At 36.0% G+C, this 18,853-nt stretch overlaps 1 protein-coding gene across 1 annotated transcript in view; it reads right to left on the bottom strand.

Moving 5' to 3' along the window:
* MEST (mesoderm specific transcript) overlaps positions 1-18,853 on the bottom strand; it is a 70,625-nt gene that overhangs the window by 36,379 nt on the left and 15,393 nt on the right. Inside the window, exon 3 of the mRNA XM_060305309.1 lies at positions 9,433-9,668. The gene's annotated coding sequence lies outside the window, so the exon portion shown is untranslated. The remainder of the gene's footprint in view (positions 1-9,432; positions 9,669-18,853) is intronic.

Below are 18,853 nucleotides of genomic sequence, written 5' to 3' on the forward strand. Positions count from 1 at the left end.
TATAGAGAGGCAATGGAAGGACCTCAGCCTGTGGGGGCAGAGACTATATACAGGATGTATAGAGGGAACAAAAACCGTTGCTTTGGTAATGGTGTTAGCGTTGAAAATGACAGACAGTAAACTAGGGATATAACAGGGGCTTAAGGGAAAGAGTGAAAAGACCTAGTACCGTCCCCAAGTTCTAACCCCATAAACTGCTGATGCCGCAATAGGAAATAAAAGCTAAGGTACAGAGTCAAAATGAGGGAGGATGAAGGTACTAGGAAACCCAAGAATGAGAACTAGGCAAGTGGGTGAGCCAGAGATGGATGACTGCCAGAGACCAAGTCCACTTAAAAGCTTTCCTCAGGGCTTCCCTGGTGGCGCAGTGGTTGAGAGTCCGCCTGCCGATGCAGGGGACGTGGGTTCATGCCCCACGTCCCACATGCCGTGGAGCGGCTGGGCCCATGAGCCATGACCGCTGAGCCTGCGGGTCCGGAGCCTGTGCTCCGCAACGGGAGAGACCATAGCAGTGAGAGGCCAGCGTACCGCAAAAAAAAAAAAAAAAAAAAAAGCTTTCCTCAGCCCTCTCTCTTTTTTGGGGGGTGAATTTTTAATAATTTTTTTGAGATATAACAGATATATAACAAATCACAAATATTTAAAATAATCTAGTTAGTGATTATGAACATTATCTGTCACCCCCAAATTTTCCTCCTGCTGTTTTGTGATGCATTTATTTTCCTTCCCTCACCTCCTATATACCCATCCCCAGGCAATCACTGATCCAGTTTCTGTCACTGTAGGTTAGTTAGACTTTTCTAGAATTTTATATAAATAAAATTGTGAGTATGTACTCTTTTTTGGATGACTTTTCACTCAACATAATGATTTTAAGATCTATCCATGTTTTTGTATTGTTACTTTGTTCCTTTTCAATGCTGAATAGTATCCCATAGTTATATGGAATCAACTATATAGCCATCAACTGTCTATTCATTTACTCATTTATCTAGTCATCTGTACATGGACATTTGAGTTGTTTCCATTTTGAGGTATTACAAATTAAGCTATTATGAACATTCACATACAAAGCTTTGTGTGGACATATTCCTCTTAAGTAAATTCAAATGATGTTTTATTTGATTGGGGTTTGATGTGCTAAACTTTTGTGAAAATTTTTGTGACTATATTCATGAAAGATACTGATATCCAGTTTTCTTTTCTTATAATGTCTTTGCCAGGTAACACTGGCCTAATAAGATGCATTAGGAAATGTCTTCCTCTTCCATTTTTGAAAAATTTTGTATAGAATTCGTATTTTTCTCCCTTAAATTGTTGGTAGAATTCCTCAATGAGGCTATTTGGCCTGGAGCGTTTTTTTGGTCAGTTAGTTTGTTTTGCGGGGAAGGAAGATTTTTAAACCTACAAATTCTATTTCTTTAATAGATACAGGACTATTCAGGTTACCAATTTCTTCTTGAGAAAGATTTGGTAGTTTGAATCATTGTCAGATTTATTGGCATACATCTTTTCATAAATGTTATTATCTTTTTAATGTCTGTTAGAGCTGTAGTGTTATCCCTTCATTTATTCATGATATTGGTAATTTTTGTTCTCTTTTCTTTCTGATCAGTATGGCTACAGATTTATTTACTTTAAAGATGTTCCCAAAGATCCAGCTTTTAACTATCCCAAAGAAGGGGCTCTTAAGCAAGTTTCTAGGACCTTGAACCATTAATTAATCCCTTATCACAAAAGATTCTAGATCCACGTTTAAAGGCACCCACTTATTGATGCAACTAGAGTAACTCAGGTTGTCAAGGAATTATGCTAGAACATAAATTCACCATTCATCTCAGTACAGAGGTCCCCAGCAGGATCAATAGCACTAGCCCTCCTGATACCAAGAAATTCAATTTTTCATTGAGAGTCAAAAATCTACAGGTGTTCTTAGACCAGTGCTTGAGTTCACTGCATACTGATTTTCTAGGCATGTTGTTGCTCTCTGATGTCCCCTACTCCCCAGTAAGAACCAAATATTAGCACAGCTAACCAAGAAAAAAGAGAGAAGATAAAAATTACCAATATTAGGAATAAAAGAAGAGAGACCCCTCTGATATTAAAAAGATAATTAGGCAATTATCTTTTAAAAAGATAAAACAACTCTATGTCTCAAAATTCAAAAGGTTTGGTAAAGTGGACCAACTCCTTGAAAGACACACATTGCCAAAACTCACCACAGAAGGAATAGATAAGGATAATTCTGATAACCTTATATCTATTAAAGAAAATACATTTGTAGTTTAAAACTTGCCCCCGGGTTTCCCTGGTGGCGCAGTGGTTGAGAGTCCGCCTGCCGATGCAGGGGACACGGGTTCATGCCCTGGTCCAGGAAGATCCCACATGCTGTGGAGCGGCTGGGCCCGTGAGCCATGGCCGCTGAGCCTGAGCGTCCAGAGCCTGTGCTCCCCAACGGGAGTGGCCACAACAGTGAGAGGCCCGCGTACCGCAAAAAAACAAAACTAAACAAAAACTTGCCCCCAATTAAACCCTATAAAAGACAGTTTCAATGTGACTTCTACTAAATATTTAAAGAAGAAATAACACTATAACTATGCATACTATCTTACACAAAATAAAAAAGGAAGGAACATTTCCCAACTTATTTTATGAGACCAGCATTATCCTAAATACAAAAATCAGACAAAGACTGATTTCAAGAAAAGAAAACTATAAACTAATATCTCTCATGAATTAGATACAAAGTGTTAGCAAACTGAACCCACCAATAGAGAAAAAGGAAAATACATATGACTAAGTGGGGTTCATATTAGGAACACAAGAATGGACCAACACTTAAAAGTCATCACTATAATATTAGCTATAATTATTAATACTATATTATATACTTGAAAGTAGATCTTAAATGTTATCACCACACACACAAACAATTATGATTATGTGATGGGATAGAGATATTAACTAACCTTATTGTGGTAATCATTTTATAATATATACATGTGTCTAATCATCACACTGTACACCTTAAATTTACATATGTTATATGTAAATAATATCTCAATACAGGTGGGAAGAAAATAAATCAATATAATTCACCATATTAATAGACTAAATGATAAAAATAATATGACCATATCAGTAGGTGCAGAAAAAGCTTTTGACAAAATTCAACATTGATTCATGATAAAAGTTCTCAGGAAACTAGAAATGGAAGGGAACTTCTTTAACCTAATAAATGGTACCTGCAAAAACTCATACAGGTAACATTATACTTAATGACAAGAGATTGAATGCTTTCTTTCATAAGATTTGGAACAAGGCAAAGATGTCCTCTTTACCTCTCCTGTTCAACATTGTACTTGAGTTCCTAGCTAGTGCAATAAGGTAAGAAAAAGAAATGTATACAGATTAGAGAGAAATAAACAAACTAGTCATAGGCAACATGATTATATATCCAGAAAATCCCACAGAATCTACAAAAAAAACCTCTAAACTAAAAATTGAGTTTAACAACATTGCAAGATACAAGCTTAGCATACAGAAGCCAGTTGTATTCCTATGTACAAGCAATGAACAATTGGAACCTGAAATTAAAACAAAACAATACTATTGACAATAGCACCACCCTCAAAAAGGACTTAGGTATAAATCTAACAAAATACGTACAAGATCTGTATGTGGAAAACTAAAAAACATTTATGAAAGATATAAAGAAGATCTAAATAAATGGAAAGATGTACCATGCTTGTGAGCTGGAAGACTCAATATTGCTAAGATGTTAATTCCATCAAATATGGTCTACAGATTCAGTGCAGTCCCAAACAAAATCCCAGTCAACTTTTTTGTAGATTTTTATAAGCTTATTCTAAAATTCACATGGAAAGGCAAAGAAATTAGAATAGCCAAACAATTTTGGGGGAAAAAAAATGTTACCTGATTTTAAGACTTACTATTACTATAATACTATAGTAATCATAATAGTAATTATAGATATAGATTAACTGGGATGTTGGGGGAATCCCAGGATGGAATGTAAACTGTGACAAATAAGTTTAACTGTATTACATATGTATGCCATAACCACATTTAAGGGTGTAGGGAGAAAAGGAGCTGACCTTAAGTAACTTTGGAAACTGCATTTCGACTAGAAGCTTTAAGGCTAAAGACAAAAGAAACTATGCATAAAAACTGAATTTTACCTGGTAAATTTGTTTCTCATTGGAGTACAGGTTCACAACTCTAAAATTGCTTTACATGTATATCGAAGATGAACAACTAAGTAAATGGATGGTGGATGGTGGGAATCAGGTTCCTCACTATGACAAGGGAAGTTACAGAGAAGAAAGGAAAGTTAAAATGAAACTTACAGTGCTGGTTTTGAAGGCAGAGGCAGCAATATGAGCTCATGTATGTATTATATATATGAACTCGTCTGTGCTTTTATATATATGTATGTATATATATACACATATACACACATGCAGAAACAATCATAGATATACTTGTATTTATTAGTTAGTATACATAAATATATTATGCAGCTCTGTCTGCTGAGAGGACCAAAAAGCATCCTAGTAGTAATGAATAAACCCAGTGCTGAGATTTTAGTTTCCATGTACCATTTTCGAAGTAAAATAAAACAAAACAGGCATCTTTGAGAAATGATTGAATTCTAAGATTGGGGTGAAGAAAATACAAGAAAGCAATATCTTGAAGTAACAGAAAGTAAGAAAATTCTCAAAAAAATAAAATGATGGGGGGCCTAACAAAGGGACATAGGAACCAACCTGAAAGTGTTCCCAACTGCCAAAATCTGAAACAATTTGAACAACAAAATAATAACAGTATTGGATTATAACCCAAGGCAAATATACATGAGTCCATACTGATATAAATAAAATATTGAATGAATGAAATAAAATGAAAGTGACAAGACACTTCCAAATACATTTATTAATTGCCTATGCCACTCCAGCAGGTGAAATTTAATTTCTTCCTTTCTTGACGTTCCAACTCATTTCAAAATAATAGAGTATGGAAAGGGAGAAATGTTAACTATATCATGAAGAAACTTGGCAAATACCACCTTAACCAAGTGATCAAGGCTAACACCACCAGTGATATCACGTGGACATCGTGTACCTCCTGATACGATGGGATGAGAAGGGCACTTCACTTCTGTGGTCTTCCTTCAAAAACCCACAACTTCAGTCTAACTATGAACAAAAACCTCCAAATATAGAACATTGAATAAAATACCTGACTAGTACCCTTCAAACTGTCAAGGTCATAAAACACAAGGAAAGACTGAGCAACTATCACAGACCCAAGGAATCTAAGGATACATGATTACTAAGTGCAGTGTGGCATCCTGGATAGGATGTTGGAACAGAAAGAGGATATTAATGGAAAAAGTCCTAAAATTTAGTTAATAAAGATATACCAATGTTGGTTTCTTAGTTTTGACAAATGTATGATGTTAAAAATAGAAGAAATGGTGAGGGACTTATGAGAATTCTCTGTTATCTTTGCAACTATTCTATAAATCTAAAGTTATTCCAAAATATAAAGGTTTTTTTTTCTAATGAAGGTGACATAACCCATTTCCAGACAAACACAAAGCTGAATTAATTTGTCTCCAACACTACTATACTACAAGAAATGTTAATGAAATTTCTCAATCTGAAGGAAAATAATACCTGAAGGAAAATGATTTCTTCTTGAAGAAGGAAACCTCAGATCTACACACACACACAGAGGAATCAGAAATGGCAAGTATGTGGGTTAAAAAAAATTAATTTTCTCACTTTTGTAATTTCTTTAAAGCATATTTGACTGTTTAAACTAAACTATGACCAATGTATTGTGGGATTTATATATGTAGAAGTGAAATATATGACAACAAGAGTGCAAATGACAGTAGGGGTATGTAGAAGTATATAGTTTCACACTTAATATTAAATATAATACTATTTGAAGGTGCAGTGTAACAAGTTAAAGACGGATATTATAAGACATAGGACAATCACAGAAAACAAAGAGGCATAACCAGTAATGCATTAGAGGAAATAAAATGAAACACTAAAAAATATGCAATTAGGGCAAAAGAAGGCAGAAAAAGAGAACAAAAATCAGATGAAAGAAATAGAAAAGTAGTAGCAAGATGGTAGACATAAGCCAGACAATATATGTAATTAAATTAAATGTAAATACTCAATTATAAGGCAGAGCTTGTCAGAGTGAATAACAGAGCAAGGCCTAACTATCTGATGACTACAAGAAATGACTTGATATACAAAGAAATAGTTAGACTAAAATAAAAAGATGGAGAAATATAACATACAAACACTAATCTTAAGAAATCTGGAGCATCTATATAAATATCAGAGAAAGTAGACTTTAGAATAAGGAATATTGCTAAGAGATAAAGAAGGACCATACCGGTTTCCTGTTGCTGCATAACAAATTACCACAAGCCTGGCAGCTTAAAACAATACCCATGTATTAGTTCACATTTTGTACATTAGAAGCCAAGCATGGCATGGCTGGCTTCTCTAGTCAAGATATCACAAGGCTCAAATTGGCCAGGTTGAGTTTTCATCTGGAAGCTCTGGGGGAAAAAAAATCTGCTTTCAAGTTCACTCTTGTAGTTGGAAGAATTGAGTTCCTTGTGGTTGTATAACTAAGTTCCCCGTTTCTTTGCTGTCAGCCAGGGTCTCACTCAGCTCCTAGAGGATACCGTCATTCCTTGATATGTGGTACCCTCCATCTTCAAGCCAGTGAAGGGCACTGAATCCTTCTCATGCTGCAAATTTCAGACTCCTCTTCTGTGGCCAGCAGGAGAAAACTTTGTTTTTTGTGTTACTAGGTCAGTCTTACCCAGATAATCTCCCAGTCTCAGGTCAATAGTGCCAATAAAACCTAACCCACGGAGTAAAACCCATCACATCAACAGCCCTGGAGATTATTCAGGTTATATATACCAGAGGGGAAGGAAATTTTGTGGGTCATCTTAGACTTCTTCCTGTCATAAGGACATTTCATAATGATAAAATAATCAAGTCACCTGGACATAGTAAGACTAAATATGTTTGCATCTAACAACAGAGCTTTAAGATATATGAGAGAAAAACTAATGGAACTAAAAAAAATTATACAAATTCACAATTGTGGTTATGAATTCAGCCTTCCTTTCTCAATGATTAATAGAGCAAAAGGACAGAAAATTAGTTAAGATACAGAAGACTTGAACAACACTATTAACCAAGTTGACCTAATTGACATTTGCAGAGCACTACTTCCAATGATTTTAGAAAAGCTATTCTTTTCAAGTTCATGTGGTATAGTCACCACAATAAACTATATGTTGGGCCATAGAATAAGTTTCACCAAATGTAAAAGGATGGAAATTATAGAGCGTATTCTCTGACTGCAAAGGCGTTAAATTAGAACTCAATAAAACCCCTATTATAGCAACTCCACCACAACATGGAGACTCTCCAACTTGATGTTTGGATGTCAGTATGACAGTGATCCTTTGGTATGGTCAAAGAAATAATTACTCACATAGTGTAGAAGTCCCAAGGTGAGTGGTGGGGAGGATTGCTCTCTCTGAGTGAAAATCCAGAACAGAGAGAAAGAATGGATAGTGAGTGTGCAATATTTCATAAAGGGAAATACCTGTCAGTGTAAAGTTTGAAAGAGGTTCCACCTGGCATGAAAAGAGGCAAAGAGGCAGCAAGAGGTCACCTGTGCTTGTGGGCCTTGGGCGTGAGTGAGCTTTATCAGGATGCTACAGGAGGCAACAAACACAGGCAAGCAATAAGGCTGAAAGATGTCTAACATTAAATCAAATGTCAGTTGGAGTTTGTTTCTTTCATACGGTTATCATGACCCCAAAGAGAAGGAAATTAAACAACAAACGTAAATGATTCTTGGATTGAAGATGCAATCACAGGGAAAATGAGTAAATATTTTGAACTGAATGATAACGAAAATACAACATATTACTCAGGCAGTGCTTATAGGAAAACTTTTACCTTATCAGAAAAAGAAAGATTTGAAATCAATGACCTAAGCTTCCACTTTAAGAAACTGGAACGAGAAGCGCAAAGCAAGCCCGTGACCATAAAAGAAAAGAAATAATAAAGATAAGAGCAGAAATTAACAAATGAGAAAAGAGATAGATAATGGAAAAATTAACAAAGTAAAAAGTGCTTCTTGGAAAGGATAAATAAAACTGAGAAGCCCTTAGCTAAACTGATCCAGGAATAAAGAACACAAATCACCAATATCAGGAATGAAAAGGTGTTATCACCACAGATCTAAAGATGTTAAAAGGATAATAATATTTTGAATAATTTTATGCCAATAAATTTGACAACCAAGATGAAATGAGGAAAAACCTTGAAAAATACTCTTTATAATAATAATTGATACCCCAAAAGGCAAGTATTCACAACACATATATCAGACAAAGGACTTGAATCCAGAATATATCTATAGATCTCTTACAACTTATTAGTAAGAAGACAAACTATCCAATTTAAAAATGGGCAAAGGATTTGAAGGGATTTTTACAAAATAAGATAATTAGTCAATAAGCACATGAAAAGATATACAAAAAGTTAGCCATCAGGGAAATGTAAACTAAAACTACAATAATTTACAACTACACACTCAGTAGAATGATTAAAAATTTTTAAAGTGACAATTCTAAGTGTTGGAGAAGTTGTGGAGAAACTGGAACTCATATATTGTGGGTGACAAGGTAGAATGGTATAACCATTTTGGAAAACAGTTTGGCAATTCCTTATGAAGTTAAACATACACTTACCATATGAACCAGCAATTCTACACCTGTTTACCGAAGAGAAGACTTATACATGAATATTGATAGCAGTTTTTTCATAATAAAGCCAGATATTTGCCCCAGACAAGGGGAATTCCTGTCTCATGCTCCTCTCCTCCAAAAATTTAAGAAGCTACTGAAATATGCTGCCTGCTCTCAAACCAGAGGCATCCAAAATCACCACAGCCAGATTTTGCATTTAACAGCCACCCTAAATCCCAGGAACCTGCTCTCACTAATCTCTAGGCAACAGGACTCAGCTTCTGTTCTTCCAAACCTGATTACTTACCTAAGTTCCTATAGCCAATGTGAATCTCTTTCCCTGCACTTTCAAAGAAGCTTCAGCAAAGCCCCAACACCAAGAAGACCATTACAGCAGGATTTCCTTCACCAGATAACTCAGCACCACAAATGCCAACTCAAGAGCCCATGTGGCTATTCTAACCAGTAGTAAATGGGAAATGCCTGCAAGAGTCTGGAGATGGGCCCAAATTACCGTTAGTCAAAGCAGTTGGGAGGAGCATCTAATGATTGCTTTGTAGTAACTCAGGAGGAATCAGTTTGAATCAAGAACTCACCCAAGATGGCGATCCAAGAAATACTTGAGAAACTGTGGTGGAAACCTCTGTGAATTTGTTGGAGAGTCATGCTCAGGACTTTCAACTGTTCATCCCCAGGTCCATTCTTGGTACTAGACTGGCACCCCATGTGTTCTCTTCTTGCAGCAGTTCCTGAGTCATCCGCTGGCTTCCTCACCTCCTGCTGCTGTCAATAACTAGAGTGGTCATGAAGTTTATCATCCAAACTGGGACACCTGAGAATGTAAAGTGCATGTTATTAATTATTACAGTTTGATAACAGGTTTAAACTGGGACTATCCCAGGAAAACCAGGACATACAGTCACTCTAATGATGACTCCTCTGCCCCAAGGAGTTCTCTCTCAAATTAACTGAAGAGTCACAGTCACCACACCATTCTCTTTGCTGCCCCCACAAAAATGCAAGTAGACTTTTCATTTTAAAGATTTTATTTCTAGTCATTAGAGGTAAATTGACAATGATAACTAATAAGAGAAAATTAAAAGAATATAAAGTACCTAATTTATGGTCCCTAAATAGCCAAATACACTGAGATGGCAACTAAAATTTCATGGACTTTAGTTTTAGATTTTATTTCCTTTTCTTTATGTAAATGACCACCAATTATTGCAGACACATCACATGTGTATTGTGAAAAATAAGAAAATGTTGACAAACCAAAACTACAAAATAAAACACCTTCACCTAGAAATTACTACTACTGAGTGATGTTAGCAAAAATAGTGGGCTAAGAACCTCAAAATTCTCTCCTCCACAAAAACAATGAAAAACTAGCAAAAATAATCAGAATCAACTTTTTCAGAACTCTGGAAAATAAACAAAAGGTTACAGTAATCCAAAAAGTATTTATTAAAAAAAAAGCTGAATCTCAGTAAGAACTGAGATTTGTATGATAATTTGTATAATAATTTAATTTGCCATATTCCCGTGCACTTCTTTCCAGCTCCATAGTTGTCTTGGAAACCAATAGCCCACAATTACAGTGAAAACCAGCAGCCTGGCAGTTATCAGAGGGGCAGAATGGAGTTGGAGCTCCTTCAAAGCTCATTCATAAAGAACTGTCATTATTTGACCTATCTGGTGGTTCCTGGGAGATCCCACTTGCAAGGTTGTCTTTATTTGACTGACTCGGGGTTCATCCAATGCAAAAAACCTTTTCCCCAAGACAGTTGTCAAAAACAATTAGAGGTAATTGTTTAACTTCACAGCTGCCTCACTCATTGGATAATGGTTGGGGCAAATAATAGACTAACTGAAAAACGTAAAAGGAAAATTTGACAATGAAACCACAGGGACTGTAAAAATATCTGCACATTCCTGGGAACCTAGAAGGCCACATGCATATATGGAGCTGTGCTCATGCTCAGGGCTGTACACATAATCAGCAAAGACCTTAAGAGCTCATTTTTACTTGAGACCTTGAGTCTCTGTGCAAGCAGGAAGTAAAGGCAAAGGAAGAATTTTCAACTGCCTAGCTGAGTATTGAAGGCATGTCCCAACATACACACTGAGCTCCTCTGCAAAGACTGGAAGACTTATTGGTTCCTAGAAATTTCTGCCCTATTATTAGCTGACCACTAAGCTAAGAAATCAGAGATTTCAATATACAGCAAAGAATACAGACTTTACAGAATTTGTTAAGAAAAGTCACTAAACAAGCAATAACAAACAGGAACAGCAATGACAAACCTTGGGGAAGGGAGAGAATCTGATTTACAGATTACATTCCAGATTGCCAATCTGAATTCCAGATTACCATATTATATTATTTAAAATGTCCAGTTTCAGTAAAAAATTTTGAGAAATGAAAATAAATATGAACATATGGTCAATACATAGGAGGGAAAAGCAATCAGTAGAAACTCCCTGAGAAAGCCCAGCTGTTGGACTGAAAGGACAAAGATTTAAATCAGCTATTATAAATGTTTAAAAAGAATGAACTGAAACCATGTCTAAAAAACTAATGGAAAGTATGAGAACAATATCTCATAAAATAAAAATATCAATAAAGAGGTAGACATTATATTTGACAAAAAGACCCAAATGAAAATTCTGTGGTTGAAAAGTACTATGACGGAAATGAAAAATTCACTAGAAGGGCTCTAGAACAGATTTGAGCAGGCAGATGAAAAAATTTTCAAACTTGAAAATAGTTCAGTTGAGCTTATCCAGTCTGAGGAATAGAAATAAAAAAGAATGAAGAAATATGAAAAGAATCTTAGAGACCTCTGGGACACCATCAGCAATTCAACAAAAGTTGGAAACTTCAATAACCCACTTTCAATAATGGGTAAAATAATAAGACAGATTAGTACGGAAACAGAAGACTTAACACTATAAACCAACTAGATCTAATAGACATTTATAGAACACTCCACTCAACAACAGTAGAATACACATCATTCTCAAATGCACATGGAACATTCTCCAGCATAGACCATATGTTAGAACATAAAACAAGTCTTACTAAATTTAAAAGGCTAGAAATCATACAAGGTATTTTCCCTGACCAAAAGAGACTAAAATTAGAAATCACTAATGGAAGGAAATTTGGGGAATTCACAAATACTTGGAAATTAAACAACACACCCCTAAGTAACCACCAGGTCAAGGAAGTATCACAAGGGAAATTAGAAAATACAGCTGACCCTTGAACAACACAAGGGCTAGGGGCACTGATCCTCCATGCAGTCAAAACTCCATGTGTAACTTTACAGTCAGCCCTCCATATCCTCAGTTCTGCATCCATATGTTCAACAAACTGCAGATTGTAGAGTACTGTACTACATATTTATTGAAAAAAATCCATATATAAGTGGACCTGTGCAGTTTAAACCTGTGTTGTTCAGAGTTAACTGCACTTTGATATAAATGAAAATGAAAGCACAACACACCAAAACTTTTGCAATGCAGTGAAAGCAGTGCTTAGATGCAAATGTATAGTTCTGAATTGTTATATTTAAAAAGAAGAAAGTTTTCATGTCAACAACCTAACCTCCCATATTAAGAAACTAGCAAAGGAGAGCAATCTAAACCCACAGCAAACAGAAAGATAGAAATAATAGAGATTAGACCTGAAATAAATGAAATAGAGAATAGAAAAACAATAGAGATAATAAATAAAACTAAAAATTGGTTCTTTGAAAAGATCAACAAAATTGAAAAAATATTAGCTAGATTGACCAAGTAAATAAAGATAGAACACTCAAATTACTAAAATCAAGAATGAAAGACTGACAATATAGTGACCTCATAGAAATAAAAATGATTATAAAAAATTCTATGAATAATTGTATGCCAACAAATTAGGTAAGCCTAGATAAAATGCACAAATTCCTAGAGAGATACAAACTATCAAAACTGACTCAAGAATAAATAGAAATTTTGAATAGACCTATAACAAGGAAAGAGATTGAATTAATAATCAAAAACTTCCTACAAAGAAAAGCCTAGAACCACATGGCTTCACCAGTGAATTCTACCCAATGCTTAAAGAGGAATTAACACCATTTCTTCACAAATTGTTGTAAAAAATACAAGAGGAAGGCACACTTCCCAACTCATTCTATGAGGCCATTATTACTCTAATACCAAAACCAGACAAAGATATTACAAAAAAAGAAGACTATTCAGACTATATTACAAAGCTACAGTAATCAAGACAGTATGGTACTGGCACAAAAACAGAAAGATAAATCAATGAAACAGGATAGAAAGCCCAGAGATAAACCCACGCATATATTGTTGCCTTATCTTTGATAAAGGAGGAAATAATGTACAGTGGAGAAAAGACAGCCTCTTCAATAAGTGGTGCTGGGAAAACTGGACAGCTACATGTAAAAGAATGAAATTAGAACACTTCTTAACACCATACACAAAAATAAACTCAAAATGGATTAAAGAACTAAATGTAAGGTCAGACACTATCAAACTCTTAGAGGAAAACATAGGAAGAACACTCTATGACGTAAATCACAGCAAGGTCCTTTTTGACTTGCCTCTTAGAGAAATGAAAATAAAAACAAAAATAAACAAATGAGACCTAATGAAACTTAAAAGCTTTTGCACAGCAAAGGAAACCATAAACAAGAAGAAAAGACAACCCTCAGAAAGGGAGAAAATATTTACAAATGAAGCAACTGACAAAGGATTAATCTCCAAAATATACAAGCAGCTCAAGCAGCTCAATATCAAAAAAACAAACAACCCAATCCAAAAATGGGCAGAAGACCTAAATAGACATTTCTCCAAAGAAGGTATACAGATTGCCAACAAACACATGAAAGGATGCTCAACATCACTAATCATTAGGCAAATGCAAATCAAAACTACAATGAGGTATCACCTCACACCAGTCAGAATGGCCATCATCAAAAAATCTACAAACAGTAAATGCTGGAGAGGGTGTGGAGAAAAGGGAACCCTCTTGCACTCTTGGTGGGAATGTAAATTGATACAGCCACTATGGAGAATAGTATGGAGGTTCCTTAAAAAACTACAAATAGAACTACCATATGACCCAGCAATCCCACTACTGGGCATATACCCTGAGAAAACCATAATTCAAAGAGAGTCATGTACCACAATGTTCACTGCAGCACTATTTACAATATCTAGGACATAGAAGCAACCTAAATGTCCATCGACAGATGAATGGATAAAGAAGATGTGGCACATATATACAATGGAATATTACTCAGCCATAAAAAAGAAACAAAACTGAGTTATTTGTAGTGAGGTGGATGGACTTAGAGTCTGTCATACAGAGTGAAGTAAGTAAGTCAGAAAGAGAAAAACAAATACCGTATGCTAACACACATATATGGAATATTTAAAAAAATGGTTCTGATGAACCTAGGGGCAGGACAGGAAAAAAGACGTAGACCTAGAGAATGGACTTGAGGACACGGGGAGTGGGGAGGGTAAGCTGGGAATGAAGTGAGAGAGTAGCATTGACATATGTACACTACCAAATGTAAAATAGATAGCTAGTGGGAAGAAGCCACATAGCACAGGGAGATCAGCTCAGTACTTTGTGACCACCTAGAGGGGTGGGATAGGGAGGGTGGGAGGGAGATGCAAGAGAGAGGGGATATGGGTATACATGTATATGTATAGCTGATTCACTTTGTTATACAGCAGAAACTAACACAATATGGTAAAGCAAGTATACTCCAATAAAGATGTTAAAAAATAAAGAAAAGGAAACTAAAGATCAATATCCCTTAAGAACTTAGACACAAAAGTTCTCAATAAATACCAGAACACTGAATTTTGTAAGATGTGAGAAAGCTTATACACTATGACAGAATGTAAGTTTGGTTCAACATACGAAAATAAATGTAATACGTTATATTAATAGAATGAAGCACAATACCATATGATCATCTCAATAGACGCCAAAACAAGCATTTGACAAATGTCAACACCCTTGCATGATTAAAAAAAAACCAAAAAGTATAAATAGAACTCCCTCAATCTGATAAAGGGCATGTACAAAAACCCCACAACAGATATCATACTTAATGGTGAAAGACTGAAAGCTTTTCTCCCTAAGATCAGGAACAAGACAAGTGTGTCTGCTCTTGACACTTCTAATCAACATGGTACTGGAGGTTCTAGCCAGGACAATGAAGCAAAAACAAAAACAAAACAAAACAAAACAAACTTTGTGCTTCAAAGCATGCCATTAAGAAAGTTAAAAAAACAACCTACAGAATGGAAGAAAACCTTACCCATCATATGTATGATAAGGGTCTGGTATCCAGGATATTTATCCAGTAAAAGAACTCTTACAGCTCATCAATAAAAATACAAATAACCTAATTTTTAAATTGCCAAAAGAACATGAATAGACATTTCTACAAAGAAGATACACAAATGGCCAATAAACACATGAAAATATGCTCAACATCATTGGCCATCAGGGAAATGAAAATCCAATGACATACCACTTCATACACAGTAATGTGGCTCTGATAAAAAAAATATGGACAATAACAGGTATTGGCAAGGATATGGAGAAATTGGAACCCTTACACACTGCTGGTGGGACTGTAAAATGGTACAGCCTCTTTAGAAAACAGTTTGGCATTTCCTCAAAAAGTTAAAGTTACCATATGACCAACAATTCTGCTCCTAGGGATATATCCAAAAGAACTGAAAACATATGTTTACACAAAAACTTGTATACAAATGTTCATATCAGCATTATTCATAATAACCAAAAGGTTAAAACAACCCAAGTGTCCATCAACTGATGAATGGATAAACACAATGTGGTATATCCATACAGTGGAATATTTTTTCATCCATAAAAAGGAATGAAGTACTAATACATGCTACAATATGGATGAGCTTTGAAAACATTATGCTAAGTGAATGAAGCCATACACAAAAGGCTACATATTGTATGATTCCGTGTATATGCAATATTTATAATAAGTAAATTCATAGAGACAGAAAGTAGATTATTGTTTGCCAGAGGAAGAAAGGGGGATATATGGAGAGATTACTAATGGGTATGGGGCTTCTTTTGGGGGTAATGAAAATGTTTTGGAACTATATAGTGATGATAGTGGCACAAGCTTGTGACTATAGTAATATCTTCTGAATTGTATACTCTAAAAGGATGAATTTTACGGTATACGAATTATATCTCAATAAAAAAGAGATATGCTACTGCTAATACCCACATTAGTATCTTTTCGAATCTTTCTCTATGCTTACATGTAATATGTATTGTTTTAACCAAAATGACATATTAGTAGATATACTCTTTGAAACCTTCTTTTTCAGTCACCTTGCACTTTCTGTAAGTTTCATTTCATCTACTACCCAATCCGTATTCCAATTTCCCATTTGTTTAAAAAATGTTCTTTACCATTGGTTTGCCCAAATCATTAACCAATCCAGGACCATATATTACATCTTGTTTGATGTCCCTTAAGTCTCTTTGAACATAGCACAGCTCCTTTTCCATGACACTGACTGTTTAAGAGGCCAGGGCAGTTGTCTTGCAGAATATCCTACTGTCAGGCTTTGTCTGGTTGCTTCCTCATGGTATTTTTCAACTTGTTCCTCCATCTCCTGTTTTTCACATAAAATAAAACTTGTATCTAAACTATTTATTCAAGTTAAATATATTTGGATAGAACGTGTCATAGGTTATATTGTATACTCTGTATGGAGTCACATCATAGGACACATAACATCTGGTTGACTGTCTATTAGGAACACTGAGACTGATCTCAGGATATAAGAGTGATGACAGTCTGACCCCTTTGCCGTACAGTTTTTCCACCTTGCTGTCTGTGGTGTGTTGCTTTGGTGCTATACAAGTATCAGCTCCCCAAACCCATTCACCAAACAGTCTTTTAAAACTAACTGAAGTACCTTGCCTGAATCAATATTTTCATTAGAGTTTCCCAACTATTGCTTTCCTTATTGTATAATTCCTTCTACATTTATTTGCTGGCATTCTTCTGGTAGCATTTTCCCTCATCGGCTAGGGCTACTTGCTTACCTTGAAATACAGTTCCAACTGGAAAGGGAGGATAAATGCTTAATTCCTCCTATTTAATTACAAAATTTTAGGGTTTTTTTTTTCCTTAAAGTAGTGTTCACCAACCCCACCTTCCTTTCCTCTACTTTCTATAGAGCTTTCCTTCTGCCTGAATATGTATTCAAGGCCTCTCTGCAGCCCAGCATTGACCCATTTGGCATTTCCTCTCAGCAGCCCCATTAACTTAGCCCATAACTTTTCCTAGAACTCAAAAAACCCCACAGAATACCCATAGGACTACCAAATTCATTAGTTGAGGCCCTAGACCTACAGAAATTGTCCAAGCATCCATTTCAACAAGACTAACTCAACCAGGTTGTCTCCTTTTCCATCTTCAATGCTAATTGTGCCTGAGTCCTTGACAGGGTAAGCCCTGGCCAGACTCATATCAACTCTAACTATGTTCTCTGAAAGTATTTTGCCTAATCTCTGGCCGTTGGAAACGATTACTAAGATAAATAAACACATTGGCAAGGAATCATGGTATGGGAAGATGAGAACTGTATCATCAGCAGAGGCCAGATTTTTGAAGAGGAGAGAAAGTCCTGACAATAGACCCTGAGCATCAATATGGACTGTTAAGTCCAAAAGCACTTTTCTTCTATGAGGAAGGTGTAAGTCTGAAGCAAGATGGGCTCAAGCCTGGAGGAGCTATGGCTGACTTGTGATACTTTGTCCTCAGCTCATGCTGAGTGAGGGTGCAAACAAAGGGGAACAGGACCTTGCTGGCAGTCTCAGCAAGAGCTGGGAGAATGAGCACCTCTGCAGCCCCCGGGGGCTATGAATTGACTGATCTATAAACCAGAACACCAATGCATTCATATACAAAGAGGATGCTCCTTGCCAAAGAGACCAGATGTTCATGCTGAGTGGTCATTGCATTCTCTCCTGTTGGAAAATCTATATGGAAAGCCAAATTATAATCAAGAGGTTGTTTGTGAGCATGAAATCAGAACAAAAGCAGGGAATTGGATGAGCTCTGTGGCATCAATAGGGATATAGGGTGGACTGCATATTTCTGTCAAATGGTCAAAAAACAACTCTTTCCCTTGACAGAGCTGGAGACATAATGACAAATGTTTGTTCCTTGGCTCTACTTTTCAGCACTCCCTACAGACCACCCCCCTTCTGTTCACATATTCTTTCTTCAGCTGTTAAGGCCATTGATTAGGTTACAGCTTTGCTCCACATTCCATCATGCCTTGATTAAATTTCCAGGCACTGCTACATCCTGTTTCTTAAGATGACATTTGCAGACATTAATTCACATTCATTGTGTGTGGATTTCACTAGTTTAACAATCAAAGGCTGATATTATTTACCAGTTTGGAGGACATTTTACAACTGTGCCCTATGTACTGATATACTAGACAGCAGAAAAAAAGGTTGAAAATGTTCAGTGTGATAAAGGGGGAGCCTTCCTATGGTTTGGTCTCCCATGTGTCTTCATGAGAACTGTCACAGAATTTCATTCATTTGACAAATATTTATTGTGTGCCTACCATCTGCCAGTACCATCCCAGGCACTAGGACTATAAAGAATGAGATATGCTATCCCTGCACTCAAGGAGCTGATAAGGTAGTGAAGGAGGCAGGCAAAGAAATCACCCATCACAGCACAGCATGGTAGACACAGGGTTCCATGGAACCATTTTGAAAAAGCACCTCCTGAAGTTTGGGATGAGGGTAGGAGTTAGTCAGGGAAGGCTGTCAGAAAGAGGTGATTTCCATCTTTATCCCAAAGGGATAATGAAGAGTGAAAAAAGGATTTTCCAAACAGAAAGAATAGCAAGTACAAAGACTCATGGCATACTTGAAGCCATTCTGTATGGTAA

This window comes from Globicephala melas, chromosome 9 (genome assembly GCF_963455315.2).
Source record: "Globicephala melas chromosome 9, mGloMel1.2, whole genome shotgun sequence".
NCBI lineage: Eukaryota > Metazoa > Chordata > Mammalia > Artiodactyla > Delphinidae > Globicephala > Globicephala melas.